The following is a 9,760-nucleotide window of genomic DNA, read 5'->3' as shown; positions in this document are numbered from 1 at the left end:
GCCTGTGCCTGTGCCTGTGCCTGTGCCTGTGCCTGTGCCTGTGCCTGTGCCTGTGTGTCTGTGTCTGTGCCTGTGCCTGTGCCTGTGCCTGTGCCTGTGCCTGTGCCTGTGCCTGTGCCTGTGCCTGTGCCTGTGCCTGTGCCTGTGTCTGTCTGTCTCTCTCTTTCTCTGTGTGAGTGTGTGTGTGTGTGTGTGCATGTGTATGAGAGAGAGAGAGAGAGAGAGAGAGAGAGAGAGAGAGAGAAACAGACAGACAGACAGACACAGAGACAGAGACAGAGAGACAGAGAGAGATTAAGGAGAATTTATTGGCTTCTGGTGCCCCAATTGCATCCTATCTACTATTTCAAAGGACCATGGGCTGAATTTGTCTTCACAATCTAGGAAAATCTTTGTTCTTACACTTTCCCTTGTCCATGGGATTAGATCTACAGTTATACCAATTTCGCTGTGAGATGTCCCAACACATGAATACAGACACACATCAGCTGCCTGTTCTAAGAGGCAGCCTGCAGGGTTTTGTTTTGTTTTGTTTTGTTTGTATTCCTGGTAATATTTACAGGTCTCATCACAGCAGAGCCTGGAAGCCAACCAGTGCCTGCTAATCTGCCAGGGTTGTGGCCCCAGGCACACAGGCAGCAGAGTGAGACCATAGTTACCTGGAGTCTCAGGACCCTGAGCTGTTCCCTTCTTGGCAGCTTTGTTTGGTTGGGTTGATTAGGTAATTAATAATAGTTTGTGTTTCCTTTGTAAAAAAAAAAAAAAAAAAAAAAAAAGCACACAAAAGGGGATGGAGAAATGGCTCAGTGGTTAAGGCCACTTGCTGTCATTGCAGAGGACCTAGGCTCTGCTCCCAGACCCAACTCCTGTTCCAGGAAATCAGTTGCCCTCTTCTGTCCCTCATGGGTACTGCATGCGTGTGATGCACATACAGACATGATGGCTTTCCTTTACCTCTTTTTTTTGTTCAGATAAGAACCCCAGCTGGTGGGATGGTACAGCCCATCTTCAGGGAGGGTCTTTCCTTCTCCTCAGTTAAATTTCCCAAGCAGACTCACACAGAGGAAATAAGAGAAGCCTATTCTAAGTGATTCCAAATCTAGCCCCAGGAGCAATGAAGATCAACCATCTCAGAAGGCTATGCAGACTAACTCCATTTAAATTTGGACTTCAAAGCTACACAAGATTTTGGATAATGATGGGGAAGGACAGAGGCAGAGGGTTTTGCCTATGCCATGGACAGCTGGACTCTACCTGCCCTTGGGGGTTGGGGATGAGTTGGCACAGAGTAAATGACACAGACTCTGGGAGCAGGTGAGAAACACTGTAGCAAGTTCATCTGAACACTGCTGCAAGTTCCTTTAATACCCTCCACCCATGCCCTCATTGGTTCCAAGACAACCAATGTTCTCTTCTGAACAGCAGTTCCTGATTAGCTGGCACTGCTTGCACTAGCAATCTCAGACAGTCCTCAGTTAGGTCCTCCTGCAGGAGATACCTTTGCAGCTGCAAGGCCCCCAGCGTTTACATAGAGGCGGTCACTCTGTTCCTGCTACAAGAGGGAACATAAAGACACATGTCTTTAAGAAAGTAGGCTTGGGCTGAGGGAGGAGGCAAAGGGTCCCCTCATCCCAGGTGGAGTAAGGAGCAAGCAGAGGTGAGTGGCAAACACACTATCTCAGATCATGAGAGCTGTGGCATAGTATTGGTGGATCCAGCATTGTGGAGCCACAGTTGGCTCCTGATTATCTGGGGATAATAATAGCCAGGAAGAGAAGGAGAAGGACCAAGGAAAAGAGCTGGAGGAAGTGGGTGGCATCCAAACCACATGGCAGGCTAAAGGCCCAGAGCAGCACAGACTCAGTGGGACAGATAGGAGACCATGAAGACCAGCTGGCTTGCGCACACTGAAATGGTCTTCAGTTCTCAGGCTTCAGGTTTGTTTGTTTGTTTGTTTGTTTGTTATGTTTGTTTTCATGAGCATGCATTGGCATGCGTGTGGAGGTCAGAGGTCAGTTGCAGGAGTTCATTTCCTCCTCCACCACGTGGCTCCTGGGAATTGAACTTATGCTGTAAGTCTTGGTGGTGAGAGCCTTTATCCACTGAGGCATCTCATTGGCCTAGGTTTTGAGTGTCAGTCTGATATCTAAGTGTTGTGTTTGTGTGTATTGTCTGTGTGTCTGTCTCTGTGTCTTTAAGCTAAAGCTTCCTTTCCCTTTTAAAACATATCAGCCTCCGAATAGTCAATCCCTTCCATCTTACTCCCACAGAGCAAGCAGAGCTTATCCATCTAAGGGGACAGAAGACATCTCCATGTTTCCCAGCTGCTCTTGGGGCTAACAAGCCTGCCATCGATGGCGTGTTTCAGGCTTGCTTTACTCCCCTTTACTCCCATTTTCCTGACCTAGAAGGATATCTCTGGTATCTGTTCTCCTTGTGGTATTTATTATTTCTTGACCGGCTGCCTTCCAGAACACAGCATGTTCCACCTGAGTCCTCTATCATCGGCTCACTTTTGTGTGTTTTCAACTCTGTAACAGACACCAGAGTCTTTCCTTGGTTCTCTGCCCCACTGGTTTTGTGTTATGCAATTACTCCTTAGTTTTTAAAAGCAGCTAAATCTAAATAAACACACCAGCACAGCATGATGATCAACCAAGCGACACCCTCTGGGCTGTGTGATGGGTTGTGCTGGGGGGTGAGTATAAATGTGCAATGGAGAAAGGAGAACGGAGCTGCAGAGCATCGCTTGCCGCTGCAGACCTTCACACATCCCACACAGCACTCTGTTCTTCAGAGCCAAGGCATTGCACTTGAATGTCTCTCTTCTCCTTTCCACATTTTTGTTTAACTCTCCCCACGGGATTGCAGGCAGCACACAGTTAGGTCACAAAGGACTATCAGAAAAACATCATCTCAGCTGGGTGTAACTGTTTCCATGGTTCCTGAGAGGTTAGGGTGAGGGAAGGAAGTTGGAATTTGGGCACCAACGCAAGTCTTCTATTCTCTTTCTTTTCAATGCATAAATACATGTACAGTATTCCCCTCTGGGCAGAGGATCTGGACCCTGCTTAGTGGTTCATTTAGATTCTGCATGAGTAAGGGATATTGTTTTTGCTTCGTTATAAGAGGCACTAGTTCTTCCAATTGACCATTTTCCCCCTTACTCGTTGCCAAAGTAGCCTGTTTACAATCTACTCTCCCAGATTACAGTCCTTACCAGAGGCAAGTGGGGAGAAATTCAGTCACTGAAAAGCTTTGAGAGGCCCCACAGAGTTGAAATGCTTTTCTCAAAGGGGAAAAAAACAATCTGTAAATGTGTATGTATTTGCCCAAGTCCCCCCCCCCACCCCCCCCACCAAAGACAGCTGGACAGCCTGTCAATGACTCCCATTGAGGAACAACAAAGACCCATGTCAGAAGTCAAGGGAGAGGAGGCTGAGAACTAACAATAAGTTTGCACTTACACAGCAGTTTTTATCCCAAGACCCCAGAGTGCTTTACAAACATTAATTAAATTGCCCAACAGCCCTGTGAGACGGCTGTGTGTCACTGTTTCCAGTTGGCAGGGGGTGGCGGTACCAGAAGTGTTAGCACGGAGCGAAGTTGGAAACGGGCCATGTTACACTCCTATGGATTGTGAACTCAGAAGTGGGAACATTTCCCTGTGAGCCCCAGGCTGTGGTCAGGTGTACAGTCCTGACGGGGATAAGGAAGTGGTCTGGTGACTTCCAGCAGGAGCCAGGTTATCTGTAAGTTCATGGGCCAACTTCACCAGGACTCGAAGGATGGTGGTAGGGTCTCCGAAAGAGGCTTCATCCCCACATACCAAGGTAACAGTCATCACAATACGCTTTTCTGCATGATGGCAAATAGTGACTCTCATGTGGCATTTCCTGGGAAGATGTGACTAGTTATCTAGACAGGCACCCGCCACAGACGAAAGTCGGGATCCCATACAAGTCTAGCTTTTCCACGCAATGAGATGGTTTTGGTTACTGAGAGTAGCATGGCTGAATCCCAGGCAACTCCATTGCAGAGAAGCCCACTGCATTGTGGGCGACGACTCACTATTTGCAGTTAGCCTCACTGCAGAGACCTTTCTCCCAGCCACTGTTTCTTGATGCTATAATTTTGAGGAGGGGCTTGTAAATTTTGTGATTATTTTTTAATGAGCTTCCAGAATCTTGTCAATTTGTTCCCTAAGTCTCATGAGCCCTGCCTCGACTCCAAATCCAAGAAGAGAATGTTCAAATTCAATGGAAACAGATGTACAAGAGTCGGCTTTGACTGCTGCATACAAGTCCAGAACTGCTAGGTGGGACATAGTATTCTGTCTTGTATGTTGGTGAATCAAACTATGTTCTCCAAAGAGGCCTATTGGGATAGTCTTACCCTCTGGCTGGCACCTATTCATACAGCCTACTCTGGAAGTAAGGTCTTTGAAAATGTAGTTACCCTGAGATGCTGTGACTTAGGTTGATATCCATATATAAAAAGAGAGAAATTAGGACACAGGCGCAGATAGGCACACAGTCTAAAGAAGGCCTCGTGACATCAGAGGTAGCACTGATGCGATGCATCACAAAGCCGGTGAGTGTCAAGGCTTGCTGGCAACAGCAGAAGCAGGGAGAGAAGGAGCCTAGAGGTCCTTCCCAAGTACATTCAGAGGGAGTGTGGCTCTGCAGCACCTTGTGTCAGACTTCCGGCTCCCAGATCTCAGGATCTTTTGGCTGTTGCTGTTGTTATTTTAAGCTGCCCCCTGTGTGACCTTTTGTTATGGAAGCTCCAAAAGGCTCCAAAGGCTCCAAAAGAGGAGCCGTTCAAATCTAGGGTGATTAAAACATCATGCATTTGAAAATGTATCCCACTATCTAATAACCAGAGGAAGGTTTTCTGGAGGGACTGGGCTGGGATATGTTTTCAAATGGATGGTGGCTTCAGTCATGGAATGCTCCAGCTGGTGACAGGACTGGTGGGCAGAATGCACTGGACTGTGATTGGTCACAATGGGGTCAGGCCTCACAGTGCTTCCGTGGCCTGGGAGATACTGGTCACACAGATGGGTCTACACAGATGGAGGTGTTTTACACAGGCATTTTATAAGTCCTTTTAAAAGACACAAGGTGCTGCAGAGCCACACTCCCTCTGAATGCACTTGGGAAGGACCTCTAGTCGCTGTCTCTCCCTGCTTCTGCTGTTGCCAGCAAGCCTTGACACTCACTGGCTTTGTGGATGCATCACATCGGTGTGTCTGTGTGTCTGCATACATAAGATGTCTGTGGAGGGCCAGAAGAGGGTTCTGAGACACCAGAAGTGGGTTTTAGAAACAAGGACTAATATTCTCTGAAAGAGCAGCGAGCTTCTTAACCACCGAGAGAGATATCTCTTGAGCCCTTGTTTTTTATGTTTAATTTGAAATCTTATTTTAGTAGGTTGAGTTGCAATTGTATAAATGCCCTCAATACATTCCATTTCTTCATACCTAAAGTTGACATTGTTGTTTTAAAAAAAAAATCAAAATATGTACCCAGAAGCCATTGCTGCCGGATCAAGGGTAGCAAAAAGGGAAAGAAAAAATATCTGTTGAAAGTTAAGACCCAAACTCTGGAAATGCCATTATTCTGTTGTGAGTGAGGTTGTAGACATTCAGGGCGGGACGTCATCTGTTGTATTTATCTTTCATCTCCCTCTCTTCAGACTCTTTCTTTTAAAAATACAAGCAATCCCAGCAGGGGGAACACATAAATCAATACAACGTGGGCAGGATACATTACTGTCTGAAAAAAGAGATTTGCACCGGAGTCAGACAGATGTGCACTGGATCCTAGGCTCCATCAGTCACCAGTTGAATCGTATTAAACAAATCGCTTGGACTCTTGCTGTCTCAATCTACTCATTTGTTAGGTGGGTGCTAGTAACATCTCTTGCATTTTAAGTAAAAGGCTGGTACAAAGAACACACTAAAGTACCAGCCTCATTTTCTTCTGCATGTGCTGTCCTTCTCTGAGAGGCTTGCAAGATGCTTGATGTAGGACAAGCACTCTGGAGTGGCACAGAGAGGGGTGGCCCTGGAGGCCGTGCGATGCGGAGAGGTTTCAGAATGGGTCTGCTATCAAGCTACAGACTAAGGAGAAGCTGCCTCCTTCTCCATATAGTTTCAGCAAGCTCCACTCCTGGGACCATCCTTCCTGTCCTTTCTAGGTCCCTAGAGCTTCTAGAATTCAGAGGTCCAGCTTCCAGTGGCTAGTCAGCAGTAGACAATAGAGAGTGGGCCTTCTCTACCTTTCCTTTCTATGGAGAGGGTCACCTTATAGAGAAACAGAGGAATCCCGTGTGAGGAGTAGCAAGCAGCAGCCCAGGTTGCCAGTGGAGATGACTCTCTGCAGGCCATAACCCATTAGTACACAGAAAGGAATCAGGTGTCACTCCATGCATCAGCCTGGGCAGCTCTAATGGTCACAGGTCTATGTTGTTGCTGCTGCTTTGTTTTGGTTTCTTTGTTGGGTTGTTTGTGGTTTTGGTTTTGGTATGTCTGCATTTGAATGGAGGGTCTCATACGCACCAGGTAAGTGCTCTGCCTCTGAGATGCGTTCAGAATCTGTACAGCTAATAGCAAGTCTTTAATGTGACTTTATTTTTCCAGGCTCTCCATAGCCAGAGCCTATGAGCAGCCACCTTGGTTAACCACCCTTGATACTACACTCTCCCAAACCCCCAACTAAAGGTGGGATCCCACATGTTGGCTCAGCACTTAATGGCTTCTTTCCTGCCCCTGGCTGCTCCTGCATGTCTGTGCCTTGGCTAGACTAGGCTTCCAAAGATCTGCCTCTGACTCTTTATCCAGACTCGGCCTGGACAACCAAGGGCTGACCGCCACCGTACTGGCTGCTGCTGAGTCTGATCTTGCCAACGACAGACGCTCCCCAGTAATAAGTTAACATCTGGAGAATTTTGGGAGCTGAACTGCTTTCTTATGATGCTGCTTTCAGAAACACTTTGTTCTTCCTCACCCATGAGCTAAAATCCATGGTGGTAACCGGCCAGGTTCCTGCTTCTCCAGGAAGCAGCCGTGCTCATGTGGGGTTCCTAGGCAGAAGGAGGTATCTCCTCTCTCTTCTTCTAGAGTCTTCAAGAGTGTTTTGGGGTTTGGGGGTAATTCAATACAAGGGTCTCACACACGCTAGGTAAGTACTCTACCATTGAGCTATAGTGCCAGCCCTCTTTGTATTTTTAAATTTGAGATGGGATTTCATTAAATTGCTCAGGCTGGTTTCGAACTCATTTTGTAGTCCAGAATGGCCTTCCTTTGTTCTAGTCTCGGGGATTACCCACAATGCCAACAGACTCGTAATTCCAGGAAGGGTCCCAACTCTAGATTCAGCCTCTCGACCACGTCTCCCAGAAAGTATGAAGGCTGAACAGCAAGATGCTATCGTTCTTGCCAGGTCCCGCTAAGCCAAAGTCATAGGAAGAACCAGGAAGTGCTGAAGTGGGAGGTGCTTCAGCTTCCCTGTTTGTGTTAAACAAGCACTTTCTCCTGGACCAGCCTAAGGCACATAGGACATCCCCCTCATTCTACAAACATCCTGTGTGTCACACGTCACACACGCGCACACACACACACACACACACACACACACACACACACACGTATGTAAGAGCTAGGCAACAAAGCTTATCTTTAACGCACATTAAGACCATAACTGTTCAGACAAGATGCTGCTGGCAGAATACACATCCAAGCAGGACACTGCCAGCGGATGCCAACCCCTGCCTGTGGTCTGCACAGCCAGGAGAACTTTGTAAGTCACGCAGCTTATATAAATGTCTCCCCATTTTTGCTCTCAAGTTTTTCCTTTCACCTACAGTTACTGTGGCTTCTGTTTTCCCATGGCAATGTTCATCTCCTCCCAGATCAATGTCATCGTTCTGTGAAGGATGCCTCTCTGGTTATTATTTAGGTTGGCAAAATGCTACTGAGATTGGCAATCACCAGCGAATGAGTCCTGAGCGGGCTTTGCTCAAACAAACAAACAAACAAACAAACAACAACACCTCCAAACCCAACCAAGTGTCCAACATCAACAAACACAATTCCACCTCATTTTTTCGCTCAGGTACCCAGAGCCCCTGATGATGTCAGCTCAGAGCCCACCCGTGAGTCCATCCCCTCAGGTTCCTGCCAACACCTGAGAGGGCACGGGGCCAGCTTAGCTGAGCTTCCAGCTTTGGCTTCCGCACTCACTTCCCTGGTGTGGCTTAGAGTTACAGGGGACCAACTTGGATATGGCTGGGAGCTAGGTGCAGGCCCAGCAGAATGGAGGAGAGAGAGAGAAGCTCACTGCCTCTCTGCTGAATGTCCTGCTGGATTGGAGACAAAGCTATAATCTGGCTTCTTTATTCTTTTTTTAATTAAAAAAAATTGGGTGTTTTCTTTATTTACATTTCAAATGTTATCCCCTTTCCTGGTTTCCCCTCTGAAAAACACCCTCCCCCCACCCCCGCCAACCTCCCCCTGTTCAACAACCCTCCCACTCCTGCTTCCTGGCCCTGTCATTCCCCGACACTGGGGCAAAGAGCCTTCATAGAACCAAGGACCTCTCCTCCCATTGATGACCAACTAGGCCATCCTCTGCTGCATATTCAGCTGAAGCCATAAGTCCCACCATGTGTGCTCTTTGGTTGGTGGTTTAGTCCCTGGGAGCTCTGGGGGTACTGGTTAGTTCATATTGATGTTCCTTCTATGGGGCTGCAAACCCCTTCAGCTCCTTGGGTACTTTCTCTAGCTCCTTCATTGGGGACCCTGTGCTCAGTCCAATGGATGACAGTGAAATCCACCTCTCTATTTATGAGGCACTGGCAGAGGCTCTCAGGCGACAGCTATATCAGGCTCCTGTCAGCAAGCACTTGTTGGCATCCACAACACTGTCTGGGTTTGGTGATTGTAAATGAGATGGATCCCCAGGTGAGTCAGTCTCTGGATGGTCATTTCTTCAGTCTCTACACTTTGTCTCTGTAACTCCTTCCATGGGTGTTTTGTTCCCCACTTCTAAGGTGGATAGAAGTATCCACACTATGGTCTTCCTTCTTCTTGAGTTTCACGTGGCTTGTGAATTGTATCTTGGGTATTCTGAGCTTCTGGGCTTCTGAGCTAATATCCATGGCTTCTTTATTCTAATGGGGATCTGGCTGTCTCCATCCCTAGGTCAGCCGCAGGCAAGCTACAGAGAAGGACTAGGAAGCCAAAGCAACCCAGAATTCTCTGGGAAAAAAAATAGATTTATTAAGAGACGATGAGAAAAAAGACCCTACTATGGGACCGGTCCCTGCTTGGGGACATGTGATGTGAACTACACCATAGGAGTGCAGGCTTTGTGCTGGGGACTTTACATCTGTTACTTTCCCCTACTCTAGAGCTTAGGCAACTGGACCTCAGAGAGGTTAAGGAGTGTGCAGATGTCTGGAACCTAAACATAGAGGCAGGATCCGGACTCTGCTTTGTGACTTCTGAATCCTGGCACTTCCCTCCCAACCATGTTCTGTGAGTTCTTGGGAGGAGGAAGCCCACGCATCTTCTATAGAACAGGCCTGGCTGTCCTACATGTCCCCTTTTTGTTCTCATTCATGCATTTTCAATCAAATACAAGGATACCCAAGCAACAGAAATGGCACGAATCCACCTATGTCCAGAGGGCTGGCAGGGCTTGCAGTACCCACTGGCAGGATCCCCAGGCTCGGTGCGAGCCTGCTGTAGACC

The sequence above is a fragment of the Mus caroli genome, unplaced genomic scaffold (genome assembly GCF_978045245.1).
Source record: "Mus caroli unplaced genomic scaffold, Mus_caroli_1 scaffold_15, whole genome shotgun sequence".
Classification (NCBI taxonomy): Eukaryota; Metazoa; Chordata; class Mammalia; order Rodentia; family Muridae; genus Mus; species Mus caroli.
The sequence above is the reverse complement of the archived record's forward strand: the minus strand, read 5'-3'. Positions refer to the sequence as shown.